Raw genomic sequence first — 20,229 nt, forward strand, 5'->3', positions numbered from 1 at the left:
ACTGAACCATTTTTAATGAACCATTGTTTATTATTCCCGGTTGAAGAAAATAGGAACTATTGGTATAAGCGCCTTGCCACATTTTGTTATTCACGGCAAGGTCCTGTGGTAACAAGGTATTTAATGGTGGTTTGCATTTAATTAAAAATTAACAAATGTGATATTGATTAGTTTTATATCCATATGAATTATTTTGAAAATACTTATCCTATAAGTTTTCTTCCTCTCTTAGTGGCTGACAAAATAATATTTTCTATTTTTAAAATCGGTGATAAGCCGTTTATCAAGTTAAGCAATTAACCATTTATCAATTCATGTCTGTTGTATAAGTTAAATTGAATCTTATATTGACACTTTGATTGTATTGTTATTTCATTCGTAAATATTTGGGTAATCTTTATTATTTTGTTGAAAGTCCAAAGGCTTACATTAACTGCCTTATTTTATGAATTTACTGAAGCAATGGAGAATTGTAGCTGTACAAAGTCAAAGGGATTTTAAACTCTAGCTTTGATAATTCTTGCTGAGTCTGTACCGCTTGAGGGGGTTTTCTCCAAGTAACTACACGCAAGGTCCAGGTACGTGGTGCTCAACTGCCCGACTAGTCTTTAACAGTTTAACACAATCAAATATACCAGCTTTCTTTAATTTAAACTTGGTGTGGAGGATAAAAGCTCAGAAAATATATGAACATATACCTTTTAATACTTACTTGCTGTAACATTATATGCTGTATTATACATATGATTCTCCTACTTTTTACAGTAGTAGGCTGTAGTTTATAAAAGATTAAGTTAAAAAGACAGTCTCCTCGAAAAAACCTTACTGCATGTTGTTTTATATACGTACACAGCTAAAAGAAAATATACAGTGTTTAAAAAACAAATCAAACTTCAAAACAAAGAAATTAATTCGGAAACTTTTGAAAAATTATGAAATAATTCATTTACATTTTTATTTGACAATACAAATTAAGTAAACTCACCCACTCAAACTATCCATTAAATATACTCGTAGTTATTTTAATTTAGTAATTTACTGTTTTAGACATCAGTGGTTAAAATGAGTACCCTATATGTTTACAATTTTTGAGTGTGATGATAACAAATAAATTGAAGGAAGTATACGCCAATTAGGGCAAGAAGTATATTGAATACGTTAATTAATCGCACCATACACATAAAAGATCATGGTTACTGAAATGCAGAGAAGAGAAAGTAGGACAAAACATTATATTAGAATGGTTTCACTAAAATCGAGATCAATAAAGCCTTTGAAACGCAAGATCATGAAACTTAAGAGTTTCAGATTATTGAAATTAAATTCGAATTAAAATGAAAAACGTCTAAAAAAGGACCACCCAAATAGTGCACGACCTTAGAAGTAATATATGCTGTATTATTGTAGAAAAATAATTCAAAGAAAAATGACAAGTGTACTTTCAAAATTTGTTCAATTGTTTTAAGTATTGAATATACCATTAAATGTTCTAAAAACCTCTTAATCGCGTTAGTAACAACATAAGAAATGAGTCATTTTAGTATAATTTTTTTTCTGAATTTACGCATTATACTAGAAGAATGTTTTTGTACTGTTCTACCTTCAATAATTTTCAAAACAGGAGTATTAGCAACATGAACTGAGTAATAAAATGGGGTCTACTATAAAGTAAACCAGTCCTACAAATGACTACAAATGTTACAATAATTTAGAAACTTCCAGAACATTTTCCATATAAAAAAACTTACTTTGATTCATTTTTAAGAACAATTATACTCATTCTCATTTTAATTTTGTTCGATTAATACTTTATAATAATTAAATTTGCTCTCAAATAATAAATCAATATTCAAGCTGATTGTATGATAAGCACCCTATATCTTCTGTTAACAATCTTCAAAATAACAAATCCTTTTATACAATATTTAGTTCAAGAATTCATGTAATCAAATTCCATAGTTCATTCGGTCCGACGTGCAGAACTGCTTCTCGGAGAGTTTTAGTGCTTAAGTTGAAACCTTACGGCCATGTCATATGCAATAACGGCCTGACTCTAAGTTTCAAATATATTATGAATGAAATGTTTTCGAATCTCTTAGTAAGAAAGAATATAAAAGACCTAAAACATGTGGTTTAAAACATTTGTTACTGGTATTACACTTAATTTATTAAGTTATTAAGCTATTTAAAAACTGTTCGCTGTTTTTCTAAGTGTACTTTTTAGGAAGTTCTGTATATATTGATGCCCTTTAAGTGTGTTTCCAATCCTCTAATTTTGGTTAACATACATTTCTTGAAATACAGTTGGTTTTTTTGCATAAATGGTGAGCTGAATCTCAAATTGTCACATATATCATGTGTATACGTATTAAACTATAGGATAGGTTGTAAAAGCGCACAATTCTGTATGGAATCTAATAAGGTTTAGTGAAATCCATATGATTATCATCTCTTAGTTTCACTTTTTGAGGAATTCCAAAATTAAAAGCCTGCAATAGCCGTCTTTGGAATTGTGGTAGAATCATTGCATGTACATTATCTAATATTGTGTCCAATTGAAAGATTTAAAAATTGTGTATGTCTTATACATAAGACATGTAATACCTATAGCTACGATCGTAAATAACCGGTGCATAGCTAAGTTACCATTTATTTATTTCTAATATAGAGCTGCAAGGAAGTTTTGAATACATTCTATTTACATGTATGACCTAATAGTTACAGTCCTTGCATAGTTACTCATTATTATTATTATTTACTGTCAATACATTTATTAACTGGATGATACACTAAGTTCCGTAGTATGATTTCGGTGGCATGGCCAATGGAATCTGAAATGTTATTCTATTACTCAAAGTAATTGAACCATCCCAACAACTTAATGCTCTTATGTTAATTCATTGCCTTTTTTCATTTTGTCATTGCATAACAAATTGTAATGTCTATTTTACCGAAAACTGTTTTCTTAATTTGTTGGATTACATATACACTAATATTAATGTTTAAGTGCCTATATCTGTCGAATTTCGCTTATCTATCTGTATAGGTATATATATCTACTAATCATATTCTATAAATGTATATTATTAAATGTGTAAATAGAGGAAGTTACACAACACACATGAAGTGGGACTTCTTTAGGTGCCAGTTATTTATTTAAAAACAAAATTGAAATAGTGGACTATCAAATTAACAGCACTTTTTGAGTAAAATTTAGAAGACAGTCATCACACAACGCACTTAAACCTAAGAATAAAACCTTTAGCATTTTTGGAAAATAATTTATACGGAATTTTGAGTATTAACGGTATTGAGTATTTGCTTAATGTATTAAATGAGTTTTCTTATTAATGCAATAAGTTAATTTCTGAAATAAATATTAGTGTTGGAGGGATACAGTTAACAATAAAATACAAAATAATACTCTATGAAATCATATGACGGTTAAATGGAATGCTGCAAATGTTTGGCTCTTGACGAAGAACAGTAGAATTTATATAAACCTTTATCGTGTATTTTAAAACTTGTCATTTTTACTATAAACTTTTCCATTCAAAATAATTATTCGGAGGGGTAAAATTCCCAAAAACATATTCTTTAAGTGAGCAGTAAACATTTTTACTGGTCATCAAGTCTTTTATATTAAAATTTATTTGTTTTCCAATTAACTATTAGATACTCTTTTACAGACCATAAACATGGCCATTAAAATACACACACCAGGCTTAGCTCCAATAAAAAAAAGAAATTGTTCAAAACAACTCATGTTTATTACAATATTTTAAGGAAAATAAGCAAAATAGATTTAAAGCGTCATTCAACCACATAAACAGATTGTAATCAATATTTTTTCCTTTAATTTGCAATGACATCAAGTCTTTGATTAGAACGGTACATAACGATGTTTTCTAAATTACAGTATAACCAAACTTTTGCAAAACACATATGAATATTATGGTTACTAATATGTTCGTAAAAACAAAATGAATATAGGCCTAATAGAAACATCTCAGAACTAATTTTTTTTTATGATGTTTCCAGCAGAGAATTTATGGAGAGTTAAATCCACCAAAACAATAAGTAATAACTTTTTTCTATTCTTATAATTATTGATAATATGTATAAATAAGCATCTTTTTGTTTGCTCCGGTAGGTTCTAGGTTGAAAGGAGATGTTAAGCTTGGTGAGGAGTCTAACTATTACGTTATTCGTGATCTATCCTCTACGTAAATTGTCCATTTTTCATGGCAGAATGTTTCAATGATTTTGATATTATGTCTAAAATAATTACGTCTCTTTGAAGAAGTTTTAGTGCGCTTCCACCTACTTTCTACAATTAAGATTCTATGACACTTGGGGACAACGTAAACCTTTAAAACAAACCGTATTATTAAGTCCAGTGTTGACAGAGAATTATTTATTTTATAAGGAAGTTATTTTAACGTAATATAACTTCTCTTTAAGAGATGGTTCTCTTTATAATAGATGGAAGTTTGAAATCACTAAACCTTTATTTTGAGTGCATGACTAATAATTATGCGCTGTTGAATACACAATTCGATTCCGATTATATATAATTTAATAGCACTAAAACTGTGTTTTAATCAAAGTGGCTGTTCTATTTTCAATTATGGAACCGTGTAGCTAGAATCACACAAAACATATTTCAATGTTCTAAGCACATATAACTGCTAAAATAAAATGTCGTTGCATATACTAGCTTTACAATAAGTGTCCCTCACATTCAGTACGTTTTATACAATTTTAAAATATATATTACTGTTATTATTTCTTTCTTTACCTTTATATAAATAGTTCTTGTTCAGATACACTTAGTTTTCCTTAAGTTTGTATGTACTGTTTTTTATAAAACTTTCATTAACTTATGATTGTTAACGGACCTAATAAAGCCAATTAGAACAACTAGCTCCGCGGAAGTTTAATTTTAATCGATTAGTATCCATGGTATTTACTACATTCACAAGTATATGTATGATTATATTGCTATATATAACATTTATATTTAAAGGAATGGCCATTATGAAATCTTGGGCCTATTATAATTTGTGAAATAAGCGTATTGGTATTAAAATCCATATACAGGGCTACAATCTATGACGGTTGAATACTCACCGTTAACAACTTATAATATGTGGAGAATATTTGAATTTTAACGACCCTGAACGTACCAGCAAAGGAAGACAAGATTACCAAACTTTGACCCAGGGATCTAACATATGTCTTATGCTTATTCTGTCAGAGTTTCAACCATATATAACTTTACCCCCAAGTATCCTGTTACACTTTTGCCATAGAGTTCAGCTGTTTCCTCGATACTATTGAATAAGAGCTTTATATATTTTTTTAAATATAACCGTTTGGGTATTTGAGCTGGAAATAAAAAGGCGATTTCTAGTAATGGAAGTTGGAATGGCATTTTTCTTTGTTTTTACTTGTATTTCGCTCAGTAAGTATATTTCTTTGACAGCAATAATCAATTAAATATGAATGGCAACTAATAACCACACCAAAAGTAACCTTGGTTTTATGTTAAATAATAGTCAATGAAACTTTGTATTTGCTTAATAAGAGTTAACTTTAGTAGGTCAAATGAAAATAAGATATAAATATTAAACATATGGAGAGAGAGAGAGAGAGAGAGAGAGAGAAAGAGAGAGAGAGAGAGAGAGAGAGAGAGAGAGAGAGAGAAGAGAGAGAGAGAGAGAGAGAGAGAGAGAGAGAGCTTTCACTAAGCCGTTTTGAATTAAATAATAATATTGTGCTGATTCAGACGCAAATACCCCTATTTAGCGTATACTCTATACTATCTACAAACTTCGTGTAAATTAATAACCAGAAATTCACCTTGATTATTTTCTTATGCGAAAATATAACGCACTCATTAGGAAAAGTAGGAAACAACTGCAGTATTATTTGCCAAATTGAAAGTTACTTAAACTAACTTTTTTACATTTTTAAAAACTTTTTGGGTTTTTTAGATAGACACGTTTTCTCGTCTGTTCTTGCATATTGTAGTAATAATCTTAATGTTATAGGATTCGTTTTGGGTTCTAACACTATGTCCACCCTCTAAAAATATAAATAACAAAAACTGGTTGTTTTTGCTTTGTCGAAAATAACATTTTACTACTTTACAAAATGATAATTCATTCGATACATTAAGGTTAAATTTCTATATAAAACAGCAACGATTTTTCCTGAAAGTGGAGAATGTCTTTTATTAGCTACCCACCTAAAACCAAACACTTCATTAGGAAAGCACACCAACGTCAGCCTACTACCACTCTCTTATAACTGACGGTTAAAAAAGTAAAAACACTTAGTCCTCAGCGACAATTACGTCATTAGCGAAACTCGCATTCCTGCATTAGTGTAAAATTACACCCTCTGGTGGAAAAAGCAAATAATACTACAGAGTAAATCTTTTCAGAATAGATGCACAAAATCTGCTCTGGACGTATAAAGGTTCGTGTTGAATAATTACAATGGCCCTATGGTGGACAGAGCCAACTAAAGGAGTACTTAAGACTATGTCTTTTAGAACGAGAACTGGAATATTACTTAATAAGGCTGCGTGGTAGTTGTTCATCTAGTAACAGTGATAAATATTAGTTTACTTGTAATTATTTCTTTTTCTATTGTATGTTGTAATATAAAAACTCTACTCTTCTACTGCTATATAACGGAATACTGAACCTTGTACACATGGTTTAAGGGACTCATTGAAAGTAAAACTCTTGCAGCAATTCGAGAACAAAGAGAAAGGAAACACAGGTCAGCGGGCACACTGTTAGTAGGCTACATAATTGGTTAGGAGAGATGCACCTAAATACCCACTCTGTATGCACATGATAAAATGCTGTTAAAGGTGGCAGGGAAAAAGGTTATTTGTTACGTGTCCTCAATAACAACTGGGATTCTGTAAACTATCATTCTCAGTGGTGCAGCGAACACTAACTGCGTTTGTTTGGTTTAAATAATATTAAATATCTTTTCTAGTATCAGCATCATCTCTTACTACCTACAGTTAAATATTAGGTAAATCCGTACATGAACACTAGTTTCAATTTTCTATTTAGTTGCTGTAACAGAAAACATTAATGGCGAAATTTGGTTGATGTCAATAACAATACAAGTTTTATACAAGAATAATTCATTACATTAATTGAAATCGTATCATTAAGAACATATTTCGGCCAAATATCCAATTGCTTACAAACATTATTTCTATATAATTTAATTGTTTTAGAATTATTATCAACAATATTTTCGAGATTATATAACGGGCTCAGCGTTAATGAAGTCCATTACTCGGGGAACTAGACAAACTTTACTTGTCTGCCTGAGAATGCGCGTAAGTAAATCCTAGCTTCCCGCATGATTCAAAAGAACGAATGAAGCAACAGACTTACAATTCTGCATATTTTGTTATTAGTTGGTGAGCTAGCACAATTCTTCGGCTGTCTCTGTTTTTCTGAGTCTTTATCCCTCTGTCTATTTTGTTATCCTTTATGAAGGTGTAAATAAAAATCTAAAACCCATTTTCTACTTAATGCTCAACTAGAGTTGCTTAAATAACCAGTCAGAAGTGTTTATGACGAATTGCAGTTTATATTGACTCTAGTCATATTTCAAAATCGTAAGTAATAACCAAATTTGCATATTGCAATGTGTTTATGTAATAACCTCTTTCTATGTACATTGTACAGACACGACTTTTTTCCACAATTTTTATTTTATCTGTAAAAAAACCCATAAAATTTCTAGAAATACTTTATATAAGTATTTTTGCCAATTTGAGTTACATTTATTTTGATCAATATTGAAGTGTGTAGTAAAACAACCAAATACAAACCGATTATATTTTATGAACTGTTTTTGAGCGAAAAGCGATCAGATTTCCTAAAAACTGGCACATGGGTTCGTAATCCTAAACATTTTGCAAATCTAAGCTCTAAGGAAATCACAGTGTTTTAGTTTCTAAAGGCTGGAATATCCCAGAACCAAGACCATCTAGAGGTCAAGAGTTCTCAAACGTGAAGAACTTCTAATAGCTGTAATCTAGGAGATATTGGGAATTACTATAGTTGGGTGTCTCCTAGTAGCCTTAGAGACCATATTCTGAGAATTTCTAATCACTGGAGGGTCGTGCAGGTTTAATTCCCTATTCCTAGTGAGGTCATATAAGTAAAAGTGAAAGTACAGTAGAGTTTTTTTACTTCATTTTCTAAATCTACAATAGTTTTGATATTACACAAATGTTTACAATAACAATTATTGTAAATGTATTTAATTGGGTTTTTAATTGAATTAAAATATGTTTTATATTTTTTGTATAATTTATTGTTTGTTGATTTATGCACCAATTATGGGTTCCATAGGTTCAATAATAGGTTCGTTCAGTTGGACAACATCTTTTCCAACTTTTTAATTGTTCCTAATATTATATTTAAAGTATTTCTGATTTTATGTTGGATTTTACAACAACAATGTTCTAAATAACCTTTTAACCATAGTTATATTTTAGAATTTGTATATTATAACACGTAAACAGCCACCATTTTGAAATTAACACAATGAGCTCTAAATTATTTTCGTACTCTTACATTAAAATATTTTCTAAAGTTTTCTTTTTTGTATAATGTTAATGGTTTTAATAAAATTCATAAAAATAACAAGGTGAAAACGAACCAACGCGCAATTTTATCTCCTTTAGCGGAAGAACAAAACGTCCAAATATGGAACATGAGTTTCGAAAAAAATCATGTATATTCGATAGTTTTAACCTCCACGACAATAATATTGTGTAATTATAAACATTAGTACGTGGCAGTAAACAGTGGCAGGAACGTAATTGTTTTCTCGACAAACAGAGAGGAAAGGTGGGAAGAGAACGCTGAAGTAAGGAGGCATTAAGATTCTCTGAGCCGCACAACCAAGGAGATGTTATTACGACACAGAGTTGTCTAATTAGGCGACAAATTGTCTGCTTCAGTGCTCGCGGTGTGACTTCGCCGCCTCGGCTCCAACCCTCCGCTTTCTTCTCAAGATTACAATCCGATTTTGAAATACTTCACCTGCTTCTTTTCTTTTTATCTCATTCAATACTTCGCTAAATACTCATTTAAACCAGCCGTTTTTGAGGATGTGTTGTTATTTATTTTTACTAAGCAATCAGTGCGAAAAATACAAACGGACTGTTAACAATTGCACCAAAATTCCTTTGTTATCTGTAATGATATAATACAGAAAACCTCTGATAATCAACTAGCATTCTGAAAGTTTTAAATTAAATTTTATGAATGCAAAGAAGCGGAAAGTATAGGGCTTAAGAATGTAATTTTGAAGGTATTGCCTTTCTTTCGTGGAATAGTTTTGAGTTTAATACCATAAGAACAACGTTCTACTTCGCACAGTGTTACGCCCTTATCTTTCTTCTTAGCATTATGGGAGATGTCTTATTAATGGGAGTGTCGATTACCGAGCAGTGTAAGACGTAAGTCTTTAGGCCTGAGTTAAAAATAGTGCAGGTTCAAATCCTCTTTGTGACTGTGTCGCTTTTATCAGTATCATTGACCTTGTACTGTACCGTCTCTCAATCTTATTCCATTTTATAAGATCCTAGCACAGGCCTTTGGCCCATGAGGACGGGCAGACTACGGCTTAAAACGGGATCATCTTCTACTTTAAAAAATTATACATATTAATAATACGCCAATCGCTATTAAATATGTTTTATAATTTTATACGTTTTAAATGTTGAAACGATAGGTGACAAATATGAGAGCTCTTATTTGTGTAACCAACAAAAATATTTAAAAAACCAAAATGCGTTTAAATTTATATTAATAACGTCCTTATAAATTACGAATTTTACTTAATTCTACGATTTAGAAAAGGCGTGCATAAAAGTGTTCGAATGGGGTTCAAACTAGATTTTCATCAATAAAACCGACCTTTAAACACTTTATTTACACCAATTTACTTGTGTATTATCTAAATAAAGTTAATGAGACATTAATATTATTAACATTTATTTTTTATAAAAAGAATCTAGGCGAATATTAATTACTAGATAAAAAACATTGAAGCAGGCTACGACAATAGTGCTGAGAAAATCCTGATGTTCACAATAATATACATTTAAATAAATCGAATGCATCTAATTTATATATTTTTATTGTATTCCATGCCATACACATATGTATCATATTTCCTATTTTGTTCCGTAAATTGATTGTTGGTTAGCTGGCGTACAAATATATTCCGTGCACTAACCTCAAACTTTGTTATTGTTTCAGTAGAACTAAATGCTAAACTACGGCCATTAATATTATGTAAAATTGACAGTACAACACTATCCTAATAATATTATAAATTCCAAAGTGCCTTTGTTTGTTTTGCTTTTACGTGTAAAATATTCAACTGATTGTACTGAAATCTTACATGGACATTCTTAAGGTCCCTGGGATGATTATAGGCCTACTCTTGTTTTTAAAATCACTCCAGACTACGCCCCACTGGTCTGTCAAGTGTGGAATATGAACTGAATGAGCCAGTCAAATATAATCAACTGTTCTGTGTCAGCGTTTCATTATGACAGCATGGAAATATGTTTATTTAATTTAACCTTTATTTCAATTTTAGTATTTATGTATCATGATCAAAATTTAACTGACACTAAACCCCTGTTCATAGTCCTAGTACGTATGTATCTTTTCTTCATGGTGACAACAAGGCAAACTCAACTATGAACCTGGAAATCTCTTAGAACAAAATAAGATTGCAAGAAACGTAAGTAGACCCTTTTTGATAGGATAAGTATTCTAAGATAGGGGGATAAATATTCGCTCGGTCGAAACAATAAAGTAAACTCAAAATTCACAACATAAATACAATACACCGTTAATTTAAAGAGCCTTTTGATGTAGTCGCTGTTTGGCTTTTGGCCAAAATAGGCTTCTCAATTCTAAGGGTTTTGAAATGTTATATTTGTCATAAAAACATAGAGAATTATAATATGCCACTAAAAATATCATAGACAAGAAGTTAATGCTTTTGAGTTGATTTCTTAGATCTACACACACTTACACGCTCATAGACGAGACAAACTCATGTGTAGCGCTGGAAATATATTAGACCGGAAGTAAATGACAATAGCTGGAAATATGGTTTTTACCAAAAGTAGGTTTTTTCATATTTATGTAATATATGTTTCTGGTGAGGCCAACGAGGCAAACTCAGATGTGTAACGGAAAGATAGTTAATTTGAACCAGCATTTGATTTTTAAATACACGCCAAACTATAAGAGGTAGTTCGTCTAACTATGAACACTGAAATAATATGAATCTGATCGTATGCCTACTAACGTTTGAATAATATCATAGAGGCCCATCATATTACATCATAAGTGCTTTGAAAAAAGTAGGCTGTATTTATTATTTAAAAAATTGCGGGCGTGGCCGCAAGTAACAGCTAATAACATGATACAAACCTAAGGAAAAGTGTAAATTTTATTTTAATTTCCATCACCGATATGATAACACCGTTATTCAGCACGCGGTGCAAAAGTATCTTTGGGCGCTTAATAATATTTCTGACAAACGATTTGCCTCGTTTGTAAAACACGATTACGCAGCGAATATAACCGTTTATTTCCTAGTGTTACAAATACAATTAACTAATGAGTAAGATGATACTTAAGTACATGTAAGCGAATAAAAATTACTAAAATTATTAAGTGAAAAAAAGTAAAAACTCATTAATGTAGACAGACAGTAAACTGAGTATTTCTGACCCATTTTCGTATTAATTATTTTGTGCAATTTCGATGATTGTTTTATAAAAAACATATATATATATATATATATATATATATATATATATATATATATATATATATATATATATATATATATATATAAAACTGCTATGGACAAGATAGTTTACTCTAAAAAGCCACGAAATATCGAAAAATTATTCCAGTTTTCAAAAATTAATAATAGTATAAACATATGTATTAACATGCTTCAATTATTACTTACTTGAACACTCAAATATATAATAGTAACAACTATTATAGCAAAATTTAGATTCTTTTTATTTTGCGTTTAGATTTTTCTTTTTATTGCGTGATTTATACACACTTCATAACATATTACCTATTTGAGTGTTTGAAAGAAACATTTTAAAACTAATTATAACACAATCTCCTATACATTATTACTTGAACACTTTCACTGCAGTTCCATATTGAGAAATGAATTATTCTAATAAGACATTAAGTACACTAGGACGTCTGTTACAGCCAACGTGTTAAATAATACCCTGGGATATTACAATTGTCCTTTAGGAGATATGAATGTTCTGTTTCCACACTTGGGGGATGTAATTTACATAATCATGCAGTAAGGGGCAGGTAGGACTTGAACAGACTTACTAATCAGGCCGATATGCCTATAGAATTAATAACGCGTTCCGTGATTAGCTTGAAAATGTTTTCTTTGTCTGCTTTATCAGATTACGAGTATAATTAAGTAAAAAAAGTTGAAGAAAACTAATAATTTGGTACTTTTATCGTTAACGACTGTCTAACGGGTTAATCAGGCAATTAAGATTGGCATTTAAGATTGTATTTACACCCGTGTATTACATTTCAGTTGTATTAGATTCTCGAAAGCCAGAGTCTAAAGGGGATTTGGGAAATATTCAAGGGGCTTTCAAGTTGAGATTTGTGCTATCCAGGCGTGCAGGGGTAATGTTACGATATAGAGGTTACATTGCCTTTTCTAAAATCTTTTATAGCTGGTATTTATGCATTAAAAAATAAAGTTGTAAACAAGTATTGTAAATATTTGGTACTCCTAATTTGGTGGTTTTTGTAAAAACTGCTTTTTTATTTTTTTTTCAAAGACAAAAATGCATGTTATTAAAAAAACATAATTTTTTCGTCTAAAATGCTTACAATTAAACCATCAAGTACATTAATTGATTTTAAAACCCAGGAGGGACCATTTCTAGCTGGTTTATACCTTCCAGTTGAACCCACACTGGGTACATTAAAAAGTGATGTCACTTAAAACTAAGCAACCTTATAGATGTTCACAAGCGGCACATGACTAACAGTCAAGATATTGGGGTGCAAGGACAGATCGATAGGATTAGTGTACTGCGGGTAGATGTCTGTTGGAGTTGGTGGGGCTCCTAAAGTGTTAAGGCCTGTTTCTAGGCTAGACTTAAGGGCGTGCCACCTCCTGCCTGCTCTGATTGGAAAGACTGGTAGAGAACTGTTTTTTTTTCTTTTTTCAATGACACATGACAGAGGTAACTGCGATAACACCAACCTTACCCATCCAGAGTATTCTGTCACTCTTGAAGCAGCGCAAAGTTCCTTTTAGGACTAAGTGCAGTTTCTCAGCTTCTTGTCATAATAGAACAAAACGTGTTGAGTAATAGTGATAGTGTTGTGTAATTTTACAACACTATCATTAATAAAACCTCATTTTTATAATAAAATATTGGTCAATACACATATAATTACATCTAATTGATACTACGATAAATCACACGACAGGTGAACAGAACAATAATGTCTACACCTGTGCTCAAGGTGGCATTTTATCCTAAACACGTTACTGACCACGATAAACCAAAGCAAGTTAAGGTTAACTGGTTCACCCCACACGGAAATATGTACTAAAGCGGTAATAATATTTACAATAACTCAATAATAATAAGATTGAATCGCTTTATCGAGGACATTCGGTCAAAAGACATAGAAGTGAAACTAGTAAAACATTCTCTACTCTTCCTGTACAGAAACTAAATTCATTAGTTAAAAAACACGTAAACATTTTAAATAAATCCCTTGCTATCTCGTTTGCTTTGTTAGCAACGTGTTATATACATTATAAGAGAAAAATTTAAGGTTTCAGGTCCGAATATGAAACATTGTTAATGAAAATCTTTAACACATGACGTATAATAGAAGCACTAGTAAGAATACAAATTTTGTTAAAGATTTTTTAATCATATATTATTGTTTCTTAAAGGCGAACCTGGACATAACAGTTAGAATTTTACAAAACAAAGTATATTCTCCAGCTTTAAATGTAAATTAGTAAAGAGAGCACAAAGCGGCAGGTGTAAAGGAGCTCTTCTCAACATTCAGATTAAACATGATCTCTTTCCAATTTTCTTTTAATACACGTAATCTACCGTGTCTTTTATCAGGTTATTGAAATTCCAAGCTTGCAAGAACAACCTAAAAACTTTCACAGGACAATTTCTTTATCATATTGTGAAATCATAATAGATAATTTTAGCATTGATACACCATTATGGTTCTCATTTAGTTAAAAAACAAAACTTCTCTCCCTATTTATATTATCAACTGTCTGGATATATAATTTGTTAGTAACTAATTTGTTGTTACTTCAATTTTAAAGGTAAACATTTCACTGTTTTTATAACAGAACTAGCAGTTACCCGCTGATTCACTCCCAACATCTTAAGGAAAAAGGGACACAGTGGATATATTTGTTTGCATAAAATTTTAACCCTCCTGAGGAACTGATAGACACTGAAAGATATTGTGTCGTCCTGATCCATTCAAGAATTATATTTTAAAAGCAATGTTTTGGGTCTCTCTAATTAGATAATGAAAACCTTCTATAAATATCTGTTAAATAAGTAATGTTTCTCCCTAATATTTTAGGATTATTTACTGAATGATTTATAAAAATTAATCTATTTTAGGTCAGCGTGTAGAAATCCTAAAATGTCTTTATATTTCAATTAACGTCTTATTACGTAAGAAATAGTGGGGCTCTATGTGATTTTGAAACAGAAGGAGGAATATTTTAGGTACTTACTATACAGTGTTCATCATTAAGAGCTTCAGATTTTTCAACGCTATTGTTGCTCCGATCACGTAAATATATAGTATATATAAATATGCATAAATTGTCTTAAAAGCCTACATCCGTTTAAAAGCGTGTCTATATATTAGGTCATTGTAATTTAGTTTGAACTAATATATTTATGGAACCATAGTCAATCACAGTCTTAAAATCTGTAGGAAAATAAAGGTAGTAACGCATCAGCGTTATAGCACTGATCAACCACTGCATACTTGTTATTTGAAAACATTTTAAGTCGAAAGTGTATTTTTACCCAAAAATCCAATTTTTTTTATAAACTCTATACTCAACAGTGATTATAGAACAGGTTAAAATAAGGAGTTTTGTTTATTTTAAGCTTACTTTATGCCTCAAGCTATAAATATGAAGACAGCTAAAACAGTACTTATATCTAACATATAGTTGTGTTGTGCTGTCATATATTTCTGTTTACAAACAACAGTCGATTACATTTTAACAGGCTCTTTTAATTAATAACATGTTATAGCTGCAATGAGTTCTTATGGGAATTTTCAGAAATCTAGAGGTCATCAGGGCAGATCGCACCTAATTTCATGGTTTTTTTCCAGGTTTGTTGAATCAATGTCAAGAAATGTGTATACATATAGCATAGCATAGTTTGAAGTACAGCTGAAAATCAAACTTGAATCTTTAGTTTGAGCATAACATGTGATAATTTTAAGCGGACATTCACCGCACAGTTTGTTGTATGATTGAACTAGAGATAATTAATTGGACTCGATGCGCTACTAATTATGTTGTGAATTACAAACCGCAAATAGCTATTTATCAGTAATGTTTTTGTTGATAACAATTATCAATTAAATCAAACGTGATAAATCCTCTCTCTGATTATTCTGTGCATAGAATATATTTGAATAGTCTATTGTAACAATTACTTTTTATAACTAAGGACAAAACATGATCATATATATATATATATATATTATATTCGAGCGTGTACCTACGAAAACCTATTTTTACGGGTTCTGCTCTCACTATTACATCTATCGTGGTGTTAGTTGCACAGTTCACTGGTAGGATGCGCGCGAATTAACTGCCAGAATTAAACAAGATATGAGTACTCGACACCATATGTTCGCATGACATGCTTAGCTGACGTTGCTTGGAAAATATACACTCGTAGATCATTTCCTTCTTGCAATGTCTCGTAAACAGAATGAGCTACAAAAAAAATAAAGAAAGGGAATTTTTCATCCCACGACAGACGAAGGAAAAATTGGGTCAGCTTCTTGAGTAAGGCTTTAATGACACTCACCCAAATTCCATGGCTGGATATTCATGGATAGGTCCATAGTAGGATATAGTTGGATGCACCATCATAGAACTCATCGATGTCTATGTGCAAATGAAGATTCAAGTCAAATTAAAAGTTTAAAGGTTAAATATATCTTGAAGTATCTTTACCACATGATACATTCACATTTTTGTATATTGAGTTATGTTTCATAGTGTCTTCAAAAAATAAACGTTTCGGTGAGCTAGAGTGGGCACTACAACGCAAGAGTGCGTTAAACTGAAAACGGGTTATCAATTTTTAATATTGATCATACACTCTGTTATTTTCTTTCTTTTACTCTATGAATAGAAATGTCACGTGCATAAATATTAAATTTTTCTATCCAGTGTGTTTACACCTTTATGTATTGTTGTATTTTCTTCTTGCTGTCTTCGTTACCCGTAAGACCAATGTAAAAATACACTCAACTTAATCACATAGAGTGATGCACCATCTAACTGACTATTGCCCATACAATAATAAAGATTCATGCAAACTATCAAATCTATAAATGAGTTCTTTTTCAATATAGCGTGTGGACATGCATTCGTGAATGACATTTGTCCACTGTTTGGAGTAATGTATTATTGGCTTCGCTAACATGATTTATTGGCTTCGCTGGCCAATAAATTATGTTATTGACAAAGCAGAAGCTGTTGGAGAAAATCATTAACTTTTACTACAGATTTAAAGATTGTTATAAATCTTATGTTAGTTTTTTTTTTACAGAAATAGGGTTCTTAGAATTGCTTTTATATATATATATAATATATATATATATATATATATACTTTATCAAGGTAACAAAGCATAAGCAACTATAGCGCCAGAAATATTTCTGACTGAAATAAATTACAATGGTCTTAAGAATACACAATTTTTCCGATGTAGACTAATATATATTATACATTACTTTATTATGATTTATTTTATATATATTCTTGATTAGGATAACAAGGCATATTTAGAATTTTCATAGAATTTCGTGGAATCAGAAATTACAACATGACGTTGGAAAATCTGAAGCTCTTAATGTTCAACACTGTAATAATATGCACTTAAATTCGGCTACTTCTGTTTAAAAATCACATGTAGTCGCATTATGTTTTACATCATAGGTGTGTTAACTGAAAAGCTAGATTTTAGGGTTCCTATACGCTGGGCTAAAATAATCAAATTGTTACTGAAATTGTTGGAGTTATTCAATAAAACATTATCAAAGTTTGGAGAGGAACTGAACTTGTTTGACAGGTTAGCTTATAAAAGCTGTTTTTATTCTTTAACTTGAGGATCCTAAAATAATGCTTTTGAAATGTAAATTTTAAATTTATCACAAAAGCAGAATACCTTTCGGTGTTTATTACTCACTATGAGCGAGTTAAAATGCCATGCAAAACAAATATGTCCACGCTGTCTTTGTTTTCTAGTAGGATAGTAGTTTTAAATTCGCGGGTGACTCTTATAAAAATATTTTACTCGCTCCTGTAAATCTGCAAACACTCATTTCTACTAACTGTAAACAATACAAGCATCACGAGTAAATATAATCATTAAAGTGTAAATCAATATATTTTGCAAATGTTTGAAATAAATACGAGAACATTAATCATTTGTCATCTTGCATAACATTATAAACTGTAGTGATAAAACAATTAGTTTCAAATATAAAATACTTTCATACCGATGATAATCTAAAAGATGGAGTAAAGTTATATTTGTTATGTCTTGAGAACCATAACGGTGCATACATGTCCACTTTAGTTTATATTTTCTCGAATTCACTCATATAACACCTGATAAAAGTCAATCGATAGTCAGGAACAGGGCGGTAAGGGCACTCCAGCTGAGATGTGCACTCAAGTGGTGTAATGACGCACCATATCCAATTTTGGATCTCTTATTCTATTCATGCTAGAAAGAGACCCAGTGAAGCAACATTGTACTTGGATCGTACAAGTAAGGAAAATTTCTCTTATCATTCAATTTTCTTGCTTTTTTGAATATTTTATGTGGGCACATCCTCATTTGAAAGTATATGAACTTAATAATATGAACCTTGAAACTGAACTACATTTTTTCTGTTACAAAATCAAAGTTCAGATTATCTATTAAAATTTTAAAATATAATAGAGAGATTTTCCGGTGACAGTTTCAGTCTCTTATTTGCAGGTGTGGAAGAATTAAGTTCAGTAATATGATAAAGGAACCAGTAGACTACGTGTATAAATACATAATTTTATAGTAAATAGACAGAGATCATATTTAATGTGAATGTTATATTAATTCATTTTCACGTGCCGTTTTATGAAATTCATTTTTATGTCTAAGTTCGCGTTTATAAAACAATTTTGCGTTAATAAGTTGTGTTATACAAAAATTATTAATTATTTTAGTGTTGTACAGATTTGCATCTAAAATTATTAAGTTTCGAACAGACCTACAGATTCAGCCTTCTTGATATGTATATTGATAAAATATTTTTAATATGTTCTCTGAATGTGATTTACGTGGGTTACATGTTGTTTCTATGTCATGTATTGAACTGTTCTCTCAATATATGTATGAAAAAATTTGCCGTATAAAAATAAAGGGAACTTTAGCCCTGTACAATAAGTACTTTATGTACGTCATCTGTTGTTTAATCTTTAGTGTAGTATGTTCTGTAATAGCTATCACAATGTAAGCAATTATATAATAAAACAAACGAATTATCAAGAAATTTACTATTTGTTCTGTAATTCATGTTTTATTTTAAGTAATGAATTCATAATTATGAAGATTAGAATTAATTGGATATAAGTTGCAATGACATAAACTAAAAGAAATGTATCACTTAGGGCGATTATCACACGTGAAAACTTAGTGTGTAAGTACTTCAATGGTTATGTCACATCAAAGACGAATATGCAATTTCCAGAGCACCTTTGTAGTAAAAAATTTAACATTGCATATACACAATAGTACATCATTGTATAGCACAACATAAACGATCTTCTAGTCTCTAGGACCTTTCTATCAAAATTTATCTCACACACGGGTAGACGAACAAACAGGTCCATTTGGTTCTTTAATAATCAATTTAGGATGCTTGATTATAATAAGAAATAACATTTTTTTTTCCAAGAATTACATGCCAATATCTGAGTAATATTACATTTACATTAATGGCAGGAACAAATTTGATCTAACCACTGCGATGATCAGAGGTGTTAAATTTTATTTTATAGAAATATAAAATACTAATTATACTAAAGCTCTTAAGTCGTCACAATTAATTAAAACGTCACAAGTTTTGAAGAAACGGACGATAGACTGACAGGTCGGGCACCGCGGTGGAGCTGTCACACGACACAATATGGAACGTTCCCGTCTTGTTATATTTACACCTCAACTACCCTTTTGACCTGAAACAATTGTCCCCATTCCCTGACTGCTGAAAAATGGAGATGTGTACAGTTGTTACATGAGTCAAATATCCAGTTCCACGGTTGACAATGATACAGATGTATAACACGCGCATAGCTCACGTGTATACGAATACGTGCTGGATAAATCTTAGTATTGCTTTCTTTCGAACTAATATTTGACGGTACTGTGCATTAATATAGTATATAAAATCATTGCTTCATTATAAAATCATTTTTTTGTTATTGATACTGATAGTTTAACTTCGCCCATTAACAGTCAAGAAACATTATTAATGTAATGTAACTATTCAAATAATTATTTCCATTGGTTACTTTTTTTTTAAATCACTGCGATGATTGATTTAAATTATAATTATCTCCTTCAAATAAATATTTCAATTCTAGATTTTTATATAGATTTTATATAAATTGTATAGATTTTTATATGGATGAGATGTTTTGGGGCGACAACGATAGGAAAAAAATATTATTCTTAATGGAATACTTTTCATTAAATCAAATTATGGAGGCTATAGTGCAAGGTCACGTCACATAATAGAGAGGATGCTCTTGAGACAA

Source organism: Homalodisca vitripennis, chromosome 3 (assembly GCF_021130785.1).
Source record: "Homalodisca vitripennis isolate AUS2020 chromosome 3, UT_GWSS_2.1, whole genome shotgun sequence".
NCBI classification, from domain to species: Eukaryota; Metazoa; Arthropoda; class Insecta; order Hemiptera; family Cicadellidae; genus Homalodisca; species Homalodisca vitripennis.